This window comes from Schistocerca serialis, chromosome 6, assembly GCF_023864345.2.
Source record: "Schistocerca serialis cubense isolate TAMUIC-IGC-003099 chromosome 6, iqSchSeri2.2, whole genome shotgun sequence".
Classification (NCBI taxonomy): Eukaryota; Metazoa; Arthropoda; class Insecta; order Orthoptera; family Acrididae; genus Schistocerca; species Schistocerca serialis.
Window position 1 is genome coordinate 508,109,748 of NC_064643.1, and position 16,338 is coordinate 508,126,085.

Sequence of the window (16,338 nt, forward strand, 5' to 3'; positions counted from 1 at the left end):
TTCTGGAACAGTGGAAACTCCCTCGAGGTCCGCAGCCCGGACCACCAGGCGCTCGCCCCCCACCCCCGCTTCTCGCGCGTTCTTTATTCCTCCTCGGCTGAGGGGCCGCCTTGCGGCGATATCGCCTTGTTAGAAAATCCATCTATCGGTTATTGATTGTCTGTCAGCGGAGTGAATCCTGCTTCCCGGGCTTAGCGCGCGTTTGCCTACCTACCGCGGGGCGGGCCGCGGCTTCGGCCTTCGGCCGCCAGATCGCAGCACCGCGCCCCCGTGTGACTGCCCACGCGGAAGGCAACGCGCGCTAAAACCGCGCCTCGCCGTGCCGCTTTAAGCGAAACGTCCCTTTCCGCTTCACGCTCGCGCGACCCTCCCGCTCGCTCCCTGGAGAGGCGGCCCGGCCGGGTTAAATGGGCCCGGAACATGCTGGAGCCAAGCGGAGCGTGAATATGCCCGCCGAGTTTCTGAATTCCGAAGCGATCCGCGCAGGAATACCGCTGCATAGTCCGCCCGTAATTCGCAGTCGTTCTGACTGGCTTTTCCTATGTCGAAAATTCACGGTAAAAATCTTTGTTAGTGTGACAGGTAGTGAACTACAGGCAAGTTTCTGACAAAACTGAAGAACATAAGAAAAATTAAGTAAGGAAAGCACTGGGTCTAAGGAAAAAGAAAATAGCCAAGTGGGAGTAGGGATCGCACTCCATAGATTCCGTAAAACCTTAATGATCTGTATAGATAGTTCATCCATCCCATTAATAGCGAATCTCGACGATTTTTGCCTCTTATAGACACTGATCTGATTCTCGGCAAATCTCATGATACTTAGTCAATGGAAGGTACGCTATAAGTTTTAATGATTGAGTTGACGAGCATTTTTTAATATGTGATATAAATGGCCGTATCTTTTGATTGCATTGGCTCAGAAGCTCCCATTGCCAGCTAACCAAAGCCTTAGTATTTAATGTAAATGTCAACTTGATACGACAAACCATTCATGCGGAAGACGGATAACAAATTAAAAAAAAATCATGTGAGTTAATTACAAACTCACAATTTCGAATTATTTTCCTTTAATTGTATTGTCAAACCTTGGTTGAAACCGACGGAGAGGCTTCGTCTCCGCCGTAGCCGCCAGTGGTTCTCAACCCTACAACAGGCTAGAGCAGTCGAGCAGTCCACTCACCCCAACGCCGCCCCACACCGAACCCAGGGTTAGTGAGCTGGTCGGCCCCCAGTGGACCCCCCCGGCAACGTCTCATACCAGATGAGTGTAACCCCAATAATTGTTTGGCAGAGTAATTACGGTGTACGCGTACGTGAAGAAAGTGTTTTCGCAGCAATCGCCGACATAGTGTAACTGAGGCGGAATAAGGGGAACCAGCTCGCATTCTCCGAGACAGACGGAAAACCGCCTTAAAACCCATCCACAGACTGTCCGGCACACCCGACCGCGACACTAATCCGTAGGGCGGATTCTTGCCTGGGATCGGCATGCCTTCGCCTGGAAAGCAGTGCATTAGACCACACGGCTAACCGGGTGGACTAGAAGCTTTAGTTTTATACACTCCTGGAAATGGAAAAAAGAGCACATTGACACCGGTGTGTCAGACCCACCATACTTGCTCCGGACACTGCGAGAGGGCTGTACAAGCAATGATCACACGCACGGCACAGCGGACACACCAGGAACCGCGGTGTTGGCCGTCGAATGGCGCTAGCTGCGCAGCATTTGTGCACCGCCGCCGTCGGTGTCAGCCAGTTTGCCGTGGCATACGGAGCTCCATCGCAGTCTTTAACACTGGTAGCATGCCGCGACAGCGTGGACGTGAACCGTATGTGCAGTTGACGGACTTTGAGCGAGGGCGTATAGTGGGCATGCGGGAGGCCGGGTGGACGTACCGCCGAATTGCTCAACACGTGGGGCGTGAGGTCTCCACAGTACATCGATGTTGTCGCCAGTGGTCGGCGGAAGGTGCACGTGCCCGTCGACCTGGGACCGGATCGCAGCGACGCACGGATGCACGCCAAGACCGTAGGATCCTGGGACCGCACCGCCACATCCCAGCAAATTAGGGACACTGTTGCTCCTGGGGTATCGGCGAGGACCATTCGCAACCGTCTCCATGAAGCTGGGCTACGGTCCCGCACACCGTTAGGCCGTCTTCCGCTCACGCCCCAACATCGTGCAGCCCGCCTCCAGTGGTGTCGCGACAGGCGTGAATGGAGGGACAAATGAAGACGTGTCGTCTTCAGCGATGAGAGTCGCTTCTGCCTTGGTGCCAATGATGGTCGTATGCGTGTTTGGCGCCGTGCAGGTGAGCGCCACAATCAGGACTGCATAGGACCGAGGCACACAGGGCCAACACCCGGCATCATGGTGTGGGGAGCGATCTCCTACACTGGCCGTACACCACTGGTGATCGTCGAGGGGACACTGAATAGTGCACGGTACATCCAAACCGTCATCGAACCCATCGTTCTACCATTCCTAGACCGGCAAGGGAACTTGCTGTTCCAACAGGACAATGCACGTCCGCATGTATCCCGTGCCACCCAACGTGCTCTAGAAGGTGTAAGTCAACTACCCTGGCCAGCAAGATCTCCGGATCTGTCCCCCATTGAGCATGTTTGGGACTGGATGAAGCGTCGTCTCACGCGGTCTGCACGTCCAGCACGAACGCTGGTCCAACTGAGGCGCCAGGTGGAAATGGCATGGCCAGCCGTTCCACAGGACTACATCCAGCATCTCTACGATCGTCTCCATGGGAGAATAGCAGCCTGCATTGCTGCGAAAGGCGGATATACACTGTACTAGTGCTGACATTGTGCATGCTCTGTTGCCTGTGTCTATGTGCCTGTGGTTCTGTCAGTGTGATCATGTGATGTATCTGACTCCAGGAATGCGTCAATAAAGTTTCCCCTTCCTGGGACAATGAATTCACGGTGTTCTTATTTCAATTTCCAGGAGTGTATATCGTCAAGGGACCGTTGACCCTGCTACGTTTCATAAATTTCAACTTGGTACTTCTGCCAGTTCCTGAGAAACATTGTTTTTAACAGTCGAACAGACAAGCAGGCAGAAAGACTGACAACAATGTGACCCTAAAAGATTTCCGTTTTTACCGATTTATTGTACGGAACCGTAAATAAAACCCCTAAAGACCTATCACTATGTAAAATCAGCACAACAATAATGAAATGAAAGAGACCAAAATTTGCAAATAACACCAAATATTAAGCAACACACGACAAGACTGTACCAAACGAGAGGCAGTGTATGCTAAACAGGTTTCACCCCATCCCCCACCCCTGCCATGGCTCTGTTTTTCTCTAAGGAAAAAAAAATAAATATAGCCTCTGCGAACAATACTCGCATTACCCACATCCCCTCCTCGGTTACACAGCCATACTGTATGTATCAATCCAGTAACGTTCTAAAAGCAAGCCAGAACCTGCAAACCATGTTGAATAGCAGTAAATGCCCCAGAGCTGTTTGTATTTAATTTTCAAAACTATATGATGGTCTTTTAGTCTCTCTCGTTCCTTTTATTTTTCTCTCTCCTCTCCCCCCCCCCCCCCCCTCCCCCCTTCTTTTAACGTTGTATAGGTGCATAAGATTTTAGTAAATGTAGCAATAAAAAATAAGAAATCGTGATACAATGTTTATACAGTGTTTATTGGTAATAAAAACAATGAAAAGCTTCAACATGGTAATAATTTTCTTACGTCAGTGTTTTGTATATCGTTTTAGCATTACTTCCAAGAAGTTGCGACTCAGAGAGATACTGCATTTCAGAATGATTCGTCAGAAAATTTAGAATTAAATGTACTATGCAGCTGATTCAAGAACTATAACAGCGACAAACCCTCACAGTTTTGTCAGCTTCATAGTTTATACAAAGTAGTATTATTTGTGTCCTCACCATTATCAATATTCCACTTTCAGCTTGATGGTTAATATGGGTCTGCAGGCTACAGCTATGTGAGAGAATGAATGAGGGGAATGTTACTTCTTGCCATCCGTTGCGCTTACGTTTGAGACGACATCTAATTATTCTTTTCTTAGCGAAGTGTCTTTTGCTTTCTCTCCTGCGCAGTCAAATTTCTGTGGTTTTGGCAGTTCTACATATGGACGCATGAAGCTTGTCGAATTTCTTGTTGACTGAAAATACGAGCAGCTAGTGAATGTACACGTTTTCCTTGTTAATGTGTTCTCTGTAGGTGATGTGGCCAGCACGAGTGCAGTTCCTCACGTAAGCAACTGAAATGTGTCTTGCGTCAAATGTAGCGATGTAATTTCTAGTATTCCTTATTGTATTCGAGAGTCTTGGTTTTGAGAGATAACAGTGGAAACACCTGCATATGTTTTGATCAAACTTGAGAGTTTCCCAAAGTAAATTCGGAGTGGAGAACGATATTGCAAGACACTGTTAGCAGATATAACGTTCGCCGACGAACTCCTGTTCTTCTGTGTTTCAGTAACTTATGGAATTCTAGTGAGGAACGTTGGTTAGAGAGCACTTGGCAAGGACGACTTGGTGCTTGAACGGCAGTTGGGATTACAAAGTGAACTTGATGACTGCAGAAAGAGATGTACTAACCTCAAAAAAGTTTGAAATATCGCAGAGTTTACTGTAGTGACTTCTCTATCCACGGTGTCCCACTCAAAATAGGCCCCACAAACAAACATTTGCTTAAATTACACTTAAAGACTCTGAATAAAAATCAGGAAATGAAATGAAATAAACATGTCATACGATGTTCATGGAGAAATAAAGATGAATCACAAAAGGTGCCGAAAGTGAACGCCCTCTATTTGTAAACACAGTTGAACACGACGCTGCAGATTCTCGAATGTTGCTGCCAGAACAGCTGGTGTCGGTGCCTGGCTGTGTGTGTGTGGTTTTTTTTTCCTCATGTAGACCTTGCCCTTTAGACCACTGCAGAGGAAAAAGGCAGGTGCTGTTGAATCAGGTGACCTTGGGGGCCGCCGTTATTTCGAAATCACTCCGCCAGGGAAAAATGATTGGACCTCCGCCATGCTCACTCGAGCCGTGTGGCATTTGGCGCCGCGCTGTTGGTACCAGCCGAGGGTAAGTTCCTCACCAATCCTCGAAACATTTCCATGTAAACTGGATTTGTCACAGTAAACTCGAAAACGTTGGTCTGATTATGCGACGCTGTCACATTGCATAGAATAAACCAATCTTTTGTGAATTCAGGGGTTGTTCGATCAGTGCATGTGAATTTTCTTTACAACACAAACGTGCATTCTGAGAGTTAATGTAGCCGAAAAGGTGGAACTGCACCTCAATCACTGAACAACGTGTACTGCAGTATTCCTGGCCTCTGAGCAATGAACTGCTGAAATCGACAGCAAAAAGTACTGCATTTGGCTTTATCACTGACATTCAGTTCCTGAACAACTGTAAACCTTTGTGGATACATGCCGGTTACCTTCGCAGCTCTGTGACATGTGCTCCGTCACATTCCACATTCCTGGTACAAACGTCGAACAGACTTTGCAGGAGATGCCAACAATCGTTGTTTGCACGTTAGTCACTTTTTCTTCCGATAATGGCGGCCATCCCCTGTTCCACTTCTCTCTGTCTTGTTCACTAACTTTTGCATGCAGCGTTATGACCATATTACTTATTACTTATTTGTGGGAAACGTGTCAAATTTTAGTTGGACACGTGTGCCTCTGTCACATTGCTAAATCGTCACACATATGAACTGTTAGGCTCCCCACGCCTGTCAGAAAACAGCACTCAGCTGACGGCTTATAATGGACAAGACATTCCCATTCCTGGTACACGTACTTCCTGCCATGTGTCACTCTCATACGCGAACAGTGACTTGTACAGTGCCCAGATCACACGAGTGTGAGAACATGTATGGTCTTGATCCTTTGGATTTGTTTGGCTTTAACATTCAGGACACTGTGTTGTCAGTGTCTGTATTCAATGCAAAAAACAGTGAGCTAACCTGCTATAAGAATTCCCGGAACTCTTCTCTGAAGGTTTAGGCAAAGCTAACAATTTCGTAGCACATATTACTCTGAAAGACAATGTCCAGTCGAAATTTTGCCAGGCCAGAATTGTTCACGTTGCATTACGGGACAAGGTCACTGCTGAACTGGAAGAATTCCAAGATTTATTGCGCCCATATCAGCTACTCAATAGGCAAGTCCATTGATTGATTTTGCTCCCCACACCTTCAGGTCGCATTTGCCTCTGTGTTGACTTTAAGTCTATAATCAACCCACAAACTGTCACTGATACTTATCCATTGCTACGCCCATCGGATCTTATTGACAATTTAGGCGCTGGACTGTACTTTTCGAAAACTGATTTGCCCGACGCAAATACCGCTCGATGGGTGATCTCGAAGAGTGTGTGTCGTAAATACTAATTTGGGTTTGTTCAAATATTTGCGTTTGCTTTTTGGCAGTGCTTCCGCACCCACCATTTTCCAACGGTATTTGGAACATGTGACTGCACAAGTGCCAAACTGTTCCAACTATTTGGACGACATTGCCGTAGTAAGTAGTACTCCTGAAGAAAATATTGCAAATTTACGTGCTTTGTTCCGTGTGTTATCTGATGCAGAACCAAAGTATAGACTGGACAATCTGTTAGTTCCTCACAATTTCACAGAATTGCAATCAGTCTTAGGGAAAATGACCTATCATTTTCGGTTCATGCAAAATGCTGCACCAATCACAGCTCCATCGCATCGCTTGCGTTGCAAAAATGTCCCCTTTGTTTGACAGATGAGTACCAGATAGATTTTCAAAAACTTAAAGATGCATTGCTCAGTGATCGATGCTCAGTTAACTTTGATCCTGAAAAGCCAATTGTATTGCACGTTGACGCTTCCTCTTGCGGAATCAGTGCAGTGCTTTTGCACACAATTGGTGAGAAAGATAGGCCTATTGCTTTCGCATCAAAAGTGTTGTCCAAAGCTCGATGTAACTGTTAATCGTCCGACGGCTCCACATGGTAATGCGGGCGCACTTTCACGTCTTCCAATTGGCCCTGATACAGATTTTGACGCTTCTGTTGCATCTTCTTATCACATCAATGCTCAGGATTCTGAATTGCTTCAGTCTTTTCCGTTGAACTATAAGAAAATTGCACAGGCCACGGAAGCTGATTCAGATTTTAACATGTTGCTAACATACATTTGCACGCCTTGGCCTCGATTTTTTCATGGCATGCAGAACCCTGTAGTGCGCCAATACTTTGCCGGTTGGCATAGCTTCGCTGTACAGAAAGATGTAATTCTTGTTCAAAACGACAGTGGACAGTCACGTGTGTTGATCCCTAAAGCTTTGCACCAAAAAGTGTTGCAGTTACTTCGCCAGGGACCCTGGGGGATAGTTCGTACGAAACAGTTAGAGCGTCGGCACTGTACTTGGCACGGTATGGACTCCCAAAGAGAACAGATAATGTCACAGTGTCACGCATGTGCGGCAAACCTGTCCGCTCCGTCACAAAAATTCTCTGCTTTGCCCAAGTCGCAATCACCATGACAACATGTTCACATAGACTTTACGGGAGCTTTTTGTAACACCGGATGGTTGATTTTGGTTGACTAGTGTAGCAAGTTTCCTTTTGCTGTGGCACTGAACTCGACAACGTCACGTAGCACAGTTCCCGTACGGTCAGCGATTTTTTGCCTCGAAGGTTTACCTGAAGTAATGGTGTCAGACAACGGACCTCAATTCACGTCAAATGAATTTGAAACATTCTGTGAACGCAATGACAGGCAGCATCTAAGTAGTGCACCGATCCCTCCACAGTCAGACGGCGAAGCGGAACATTTTGTCAGAACATTCAAGCAGCAGGTGGTCAAACTTCGCTCCGCACACAACAGGGATTGCAATGATTCTCTCTTAATATTAGTCGCACTCACAAGATGAACCATCGCCGGCCACCACCATCGGACACTGCTCCACTTGCTCCACCCTCCACAGAATCCGGCGCCGACGTAAGGCCGCAAGTATCGCTTCGCGCCGGATGATATTGTGTTTTTCCGGGTTTTTAGCGGCAGCGGACGGTGGGTGCGAGGCGACATAGTCCGTAGTCTTGGCGCTTGCACGTACATCTTCTTTCAGTTCCTGATCGCTTGCAGCGCCGTCATCGAAATCAACTTCGCCTCTGTCATGTTCATGACGATCTTTCAGTCCCTCTTTCCAGAGATTCGTGCGTCCAGAGGGTAGCGCGGCCACAGCAGCCGCCAGATGGTGTCATCATGACACATCGGGACGATCCCATGGAGACGGGGCCCTCGCCTCCTCTCGTCCTACCGATGGAGCTGGACCCGCCCACACCACAGCAGTTGCCGCCTTCTTCATATGGTTCATGGCAGCAGGAGGTGGACACGTAGCCTTCTGGTCGTTTTCCGGGGGGCGTTTCCACCAGAGCGCAGGCCGGATAATGGGGTATGGCCGGAAACTTGACGACCTTGCAGCCACAGCTTCCGCCCTGACGTTGTGCCCACACTCCTGCATCCCTTGCTGTGGTCGCACTCCTTACACGACGACGGTCCGTCGGTTTGACGGGGAGGAAAGTTGTGGCGTGACAACAGGCGCCGGAACGAAGAAGAAGACCACAAGACTCTAGAAGGCGGTAAAACGACGTCGGACAATGGAGCGCTGATTAAACCCGCACCATGAGAGGAGTGACACCTGCAAGAAGTGAATATAAGCCCGCTCTTGCCAGCCTCGGTCGGACATTAGTGGAAAGTATTCGTGGAGTATTAGCACGGTCTAGCAGAGAGTTCTATGAGAATAGTCAGTAGTGATCCACAAACTGAGTGACAAGTGCCTGAACATTGTATATCACAAGACTCAGACTTATAGGGCATGTCGCCCATCGCTTGCGACACCTTTGTACATTAAAGTTAAGTATCACCAAACTGCTTAATAGAAATAAAAATACTAATGTTATTTGCTCGAACTGTTGAATAACATTACGAGAATGTAGCATCTCTTAGGCACCCTATACGAGACGAGTGGGCAAGACCCAACAGTACGAAATTTCGTTCGGAAGACTTGCTTTTTGTAAGTAATTTGAGTTGTTTCGCTACATCGAGGATATCTTCTTCCAAGTTACTCGCGTTGGAAGGATTAATATGTTTCTAGAACCAGCTTTAAAAATACTGAATCTAGTAATATACTACAAGCCTCTAAATAAACTATCGGTCCCGCAGGGATAGCGAGAACGTTTTAGACTAATTACAAAACGGTTCAAATGGCTCTAAGCACTATGGGACTTAACATATGAGGTCATCTGTCCATTAGACTTCGAACTACTTAAACCTAACAAACTTTTTGACAATGTTGGGTACTACTTCATACAAAATGGTAACGATAGGTGGGCTGCAGTATGGTGCGGCAACTGACGTCGTAGGAAAGGTGGACAGGACCAGAAATGGTTGTCTAACAAGTAATCACAGTAAACAGAGAATTTAATTCACTCTCATTTGTCCAAGCTTACGAAGATTCATTACAAATAATGTACCGAGAAATAATGTCCAAATAATATAATAGCAACAAAGCTAGGACTCTCTGAACTAAAGCACAATGGATAGTGTTGGAGCCGTGATTTGGAGACGTCTGCGTAGTGTCATGCAGCAAAATGGCTTCAAGTGCCAGTGGTCCTGTGGCTGCCGCCGATGTCCAATATCGAGGCTGATGAGGGCGCTCGTGGCATGGAGCCACCGGATGTGTGGCTCAGTGGGCATGCTACATTGGGTCCACCAAATCCCGCATGACCGGTATCGGCGTCAGATGGAAACCTGGAATTCCGTTAACGTCTTCAAGATGCTGGTAGGGTGGTATTGATACGTGATACCGCAGACAACAAAATAATTAACTCCCTACCTGGCAGAAGTTTAAGACGTTGATCACTTGTGTAACTCCCGTGTATGCACTTCTTGAGCCATGCTGTGTTACACTCTCATTCTTCATACAGGTTTTTCACTTCAGCCAGTCTGTTTGTTTCCAATCTCACTATCTTGGAAACTGGCATCTTGCCTCTTTCTCCTCTGCTATTTTTTTAAAGATTAACAAATGAGGTGCCCTCTTAAATTTCAGAACAGAGGATGTTCACCCAAGCTGGGGCGGTGCTGAACTGTCAGCCCATCGCTTTTACAAAGACAAAAAAAAAAGTGGCACAGAGATTTGTATCTTCGGTTGATTTCTCACACCACTGTGTTCCAGGAAGGCGACCCATCGGCGAAAAATAAAATTCTTTTGTGATGTGTTTTGACTAGATGGCACAGATTTTAAAGTCAGAATTCTGGATAAGTCCAGATGATCATCATGGCACATTATGTAACTTCTTTGGACACAGGCCAGGACACCACATTGCACGGAGGACAATTTCGAAAAGAACTGGCGAAAGGTATCTCCCAGGCGTCCATACTAAACAATACTTGGCTTGTTGGATTGCATCTACGGTGACAGGACACTTCTCTCTATCCCCTTGCTCTCCGCTCCGAAACCGAGCCGAAACTCCCAGGAGGGGTTGACTGCACTCCAAGTCACTGTCCTGTGGATCTCATTCTTCCCCGGCTCATCGTGGCTCCAGCTGAACTACAGAAAAATCAGCACGTGAAACTGCCTCCAGAAAAGGGAAGGAAATAATATAAGAATCTACAGATTAATCCTTGAAACCTCTGAAGTTGCTTATTACCATCGATCTTAGTTGACAAAATAGAAATATTGTGATGTATTTAGATTAATGGAATGAAATAATCGTCGTTTCAGGCCAGCAATTGACTGACACATATCAACAGCACACGATACTACTACTTGTAGGCGTGGTTTTGGCATTTATTACAGTTTACACGTACACATCTTGACAAAATTGCTATTAATGAAAATCTGGAATTAGAGACACAGCTGATATTTATCGGTTTATTGAAGAGCTATTTTCTAATATGAGTAAACCAATCCAAGCCATGTTTTACATGCAGTAACTTTGTTTCTCACTGACTGTCCCTTATCATTGTGCTGTGTTCTCTATTTGTAATTGCCGTTTACCTTAGTTACTGTGAAAACCGAGTATAATGTTTAAGCTCGTTATCTTCTGTCAAAGTAGCTAAACATGTAGATTTAGTAACGTGTCTCCACCAGCACAAAGCCCTCACCAAACACATTATATACTATGAGGGGCTTTGAAAAAGTAATCCAACAGATTCTGTATTTTCATGAAGTTCCGATAGTTGGTGGCGGAATACGTAGCCTTCCAAATGGCGTCTGTGACGAAAGAGCGTTGCAAGCAGAGAACTGTCAATGAGATTCTTTTGGCAGAAAACCAGAGCATTGAAGATATTCATAGACACTTGCAGAACGCCTACAGAGAGCTGGCAGTGAACAAAAACACGGCGAGTCGCTGGGCGAGGCGTCGGTCATCATCGCAACAATATCGCACCAACGTGTCCGATTCGCCGCGTAGTGGCCGTTCGCACGTACCCTCAGGAAATTGAAGAAACTCAGCGTGTTCGTCGGAACAAAAATGCAAACGAACTTTTCCTTCTCCATGACAATGCAGGGCCTCACGTAAGTCTGCGCACCCGAGTGGAGCTCACACAACTGCACTGGACTGTTCCTCCTCATCCACCAACAGCCAGGATCTATCAGCTTCCAACTTCCATTTATTTGGCACAATGTTGGGTGCCCTCCTAGGGATGGGGAGGTTATTGACGCACCAGGATTTCGATTCCGACGCCGATCAGTTGATTGGCACCATGCGGGCACACAGGTCGTCTCAGTAAGGTGGCGTAATGGGCGACGTAAGGGGCCACCACATTGAACAGAGATTATATTGAAAAATAAAGTTTTGTAACCACAAGAGTGGGAAATGGACCGTGATTTATTTTCAAAGAATATTCTTAAGAATTTATTTTATTTACTAGCGATTCATCAAGAACATTTACACATTTAATCACACAATGTAAGAATGGAAGTAGTTGCCAGGGAGTAACTGATGAAACCATAACCAAATTCCTTTTAACAAATGGGAATTTTATTCATTTTAATAGTGCCTAAAAGCTCCCTCTAAACATCAAAGTTACAATTTATTCAGAGGCCAAACGAAACAAGTTATGACTGTATGAACCTTCGGGCAGAGAACCTTGCCGCTCCCTTTTGACAGAGCCGTAGTTACGACCGCTCACAACAGCCTCTGAAAGACTACACTGGTACAAATCTGCAACACACCAGATAACATTAAACTAAGAGTTTTAACAATTTACACAACCACACAAATTATGCACCCCCCCGCCGCCCCCACTCCTCGTAGGAGGGATGGAAATGGTACAAAACACTAACAATTGAAATATTAACCTTGCCACCGAAGGTGCAACTAGATTATAACTTCTAAGAAAAGTCTTACGGTGAAAGGGTGGCAACTTTATAGACTAAAATGATCATTTAAATAAAAGCCCATGAAAGGCAATCTTATATAAAATTCTACAAGGTTGGCCAAACAATCGTTAAGATGCTCTACAGTACACAGATACCGCCTCTCAAGATCATGGGCAATAATATCAACTTTTCCAAAGATTAAAATACATTTTAGGTATTAGGCCGTTACACTCCAATCAGTAAAATCGTTAACACACCAAATCCAACAAACATGACAGAGGCAGCGACTAACGTACGGTAGATTGATAGGGAGATTACCGAACAACCCGAACCGCAGGTTGCTCTAACCCGCCCCTACTCCACAAGGGAGAAACGGACCACCCAATTTATAAACAACCACCTTCCCGCGGGTGGGCAAACGGAGAAGAATGGTGGGACGACCACAAAGCAAGCCGGTTGGTGACCTCACCGAGAAAACAAGTAGAATTTAACAATAGTAAATCAAACAACATATCACCAATCACTTAACTTCTAATAAACTGCGATTTCTCGAGAAGACCTGGCGCAGCACCCCCAAATCGCTCTCCCGAACCGTCCGCTGCCAGCCGCTTCAACAGACGCAGGACGGCGCGCCGATCTCCCGTGTCACGGCGTCGCAGCTCGCACCGTCTAGACTGATGTCGTGGATTGACTCCTGTTGCTCTCCTGTCGACCGCGAAGTCACTACCCCTTGCTATACGTCACGGCCCACTGGACTCCCGTGGCAACCTCACATGCGCCGACGCTGAGCACGGACAAGTCATCTTCTGTATCAGTGCGCGACCGACCAGCCGATTGATCCAACCGCCAATGACCATTGCCTGAGCAAACTCGAGCAGACTGGCGGCCTAACGCGCTGAGTTCTCTTACTGGCAGAGTGGAAAGACTCTCATTTTGCCGGCTTTAAAGGTTGATCCGAACGACAGACAAACACTAACTGCCTAACAAATGCGCACGAGAGACAGACTAGCAAGCTGGGGACGAGAGACTGACTCAGACTGACCGACTGGCGAGCTCATAGCGCCCCCTAAATGCACGTGAACAGACAACCTTTCCCACCAGAGTGAGACACCAAAGCTGCGATTGCCACAGCGGCGCCACCGCCAGAAACGGAGGGCGACTGCTTCACACTACTCGCTGCGGCGCGCTCTTCAAAACAGCAATTTTTACCATGGCTCAAATATGGTGTACTGGAATCCTGGATAAAACGAACCTCTTTTTAGATGAAAAGAAGTGGTGTGTTACTTATCGAACGGCTCTCATACTAAGACAAGATTAGCCGAGCTAATAGCTTCCCGAAACAAAGCAAAGTTCTGCGCGTGTTTAACTTGTAACTCCAGAACGCCATTACATCACAGATGAAGGACAACGTGTGGCATCGAGGGGTCATGTTGACCCAAAAGGCTAGCACGAGTTAGAACAAGGTAGAGGACAACATCAGACCGCTCGAAAAATTGATAATTGAAAGAGTTAGAACCACGGATGAAGTACGTGTAAGTATTTAAGTTAGTGATTTTGTAAATTCAGGTGACACGTACTGCTGCCGGACGTCTGCCTATGCAGTCGGACCAGACAAATATGGGAGACTACCGGTGTTGTGAGGTGTTAGGAGTTACAATGTGGGAGGGATCGGGCGCCTAGACCACAGCTAGGTCCTCCGCATCGACATCAAAGGACCCGCCGGTTGACATTTATATAGCCACTGCCGAGCGCTGGCTCTGTAAGGCTGATCTACGGGAGATACCCGCAGAGACGCGCTGAAAACTTAGTGGCGTGACGAAACGCCGAGGAGGCATTAGACAAATCACTCGTTATGCCCTCTGGAAATAGTTCTAAAATATATTACAACTGCCGAGCGTGAAATTCTGTGATCGTTCCAAGGCCGAAAATACGCTGTAAGCACCATTTCGAACATTCTGCATCATAAAACACACACGAACTGTAAGCATCGGCCACTTCAATGCTAACAGAGACATACAATTTCTTAGGACGTGGGCTCAAGAAAATACCATTTATATTGAAAGATAGAAAAAAAAGCGAACCGATCAACATAAGTAATAAGAGAAGATGAAATATACCGATACCTGCCAAGAAGAACTCTGTTTATTGTTTCAAGCTAGGCCTCAAGTGACATCATTTTTTTGTTCTTATTGCCCTGAGTAGTGTGCGGCGCTTCACTAACAGGCAAAACTTCAAAATTTCTGTTAGTAAACATAGAAGAAAAATAATCAATAAGCGTGTGGACAGCATAGTAACAAGAGGGAATGAAGATTCTACTATAAACGATTTTACTGTGATACCATTTGTCACTGTTACAGCATAACCTGCTGAACACGGAACTGAAACTGTATTGTCACAACCAGCCAAGCACTAGCCTACAGGAGCTTCATATATAAAATATCAAAAAAATAAAAACAGAAACCTGATGGGTGCAACACTTACAATGCTGAAAAGTGCCCTCTATCTATAGGAAGTGGACTGATGTAATTCATACAAAGTGGTCCTAAGTACTGCCGGAAACACAGATGTGGAATTCAATAGCATTAAAATGTTTTAAGAGAATGTTATAAAACATCTAAAAAGAAATTAATTTTTTATAAGGATCACAAATGACGCAAAGTTTGTAGCGCTCGATTTAAGTGACCTCCATGGACTGACAGAATACATAAAAGATGTTCCTCAATGTAACTTATGAAATATAGATGAAAAGATTATTACCAAAAACTTTAAAAGCTTTAAACCTTTCCAAAGGTATCTTCTCCTTCTTTCATTTGGCTATCGTAGTGTCAGCAGCACTCAAAACAGCCCTCTATGACTGAAATGATTCATACATAAAAGTGTTCCGACGTATAACACATACATCAGGGGGTGAATATCAGTAAAAAAAATTCAGAGAAACTTCAGAAAATTTCAAAATTATCTTTTCTTACTCTTATATTTTCAATTTTCTCAAATTGTTCTTCGAACCACACCTGTTATATTTATAACGGTTTAAGGCGGGTGGTTGTGCTCTACCGTTACGGATCCCACTATGGTTTCTTTCAACAAGATAACGGAAAACCACATTTTTTCCAACCTTTCCTGACCTACCTAGACAGAGAATGTCTGACGTACTGGACAGCACATTTGCCATATGTTGTATCCACTGCAGCACTGGAAACATACGTTCATGGTTGCCGAGAGACCGACACGCTACCATTTACTACCAGTCACTACGACTGACAATCTCTGGCAGATAGTTGACACGATGTGGAATGATGAATCCATATCTGTAATTTAAGCCAAGTTCACCCGCACTAGAGCCGTAGTTGCTGGAAGAGCTGGCAGCTCTGTGTACTAAATTTCATACCCTGTGTACCCCCAAATTATCTGCAAATTCAATCACATGTTCTTCTTGCCGTGCTGTGTTCATATATGACGTGTGGCTATATAATAATGGGACTACTTCTTTAAAAGCTTTTATTGTCACCCTCAATATACTCCTTTCCCCTATCCCTGCAATGCTCCATGCGAGTTTTCCACTGATTGAAACAGCGCTGGACGCCCTTGCTCTATGGGTTCCTTGATGCCGCGTGTGCTTTTTCATTCACCGCTTCAACGGACTGAAATCTTGTTCTTTTAATGCAAATTTGGATTTGGGAAATTGATAAATGATACACGGTGCTTGATCAGGTGATTAAGGTGGGTGGTCTAGCACTGGAATGCCGTGCTTCACTAGACACCTGTTAACAGACAGTGCGGTACAAAGCAGTGCTTGTCTTGATGCACAACTCATGACTTGTTCTTCGATAGTACGCGTCTTTTTCTTTTTATTTCATCACGTATTTGAGCAACGACCTCTAGATAGTAATGTTGATTGAAAGTTTGACCTTCAAGAAGCCAGTGAAGTGACACAATTCCATGATTATGAAGAAATTTTA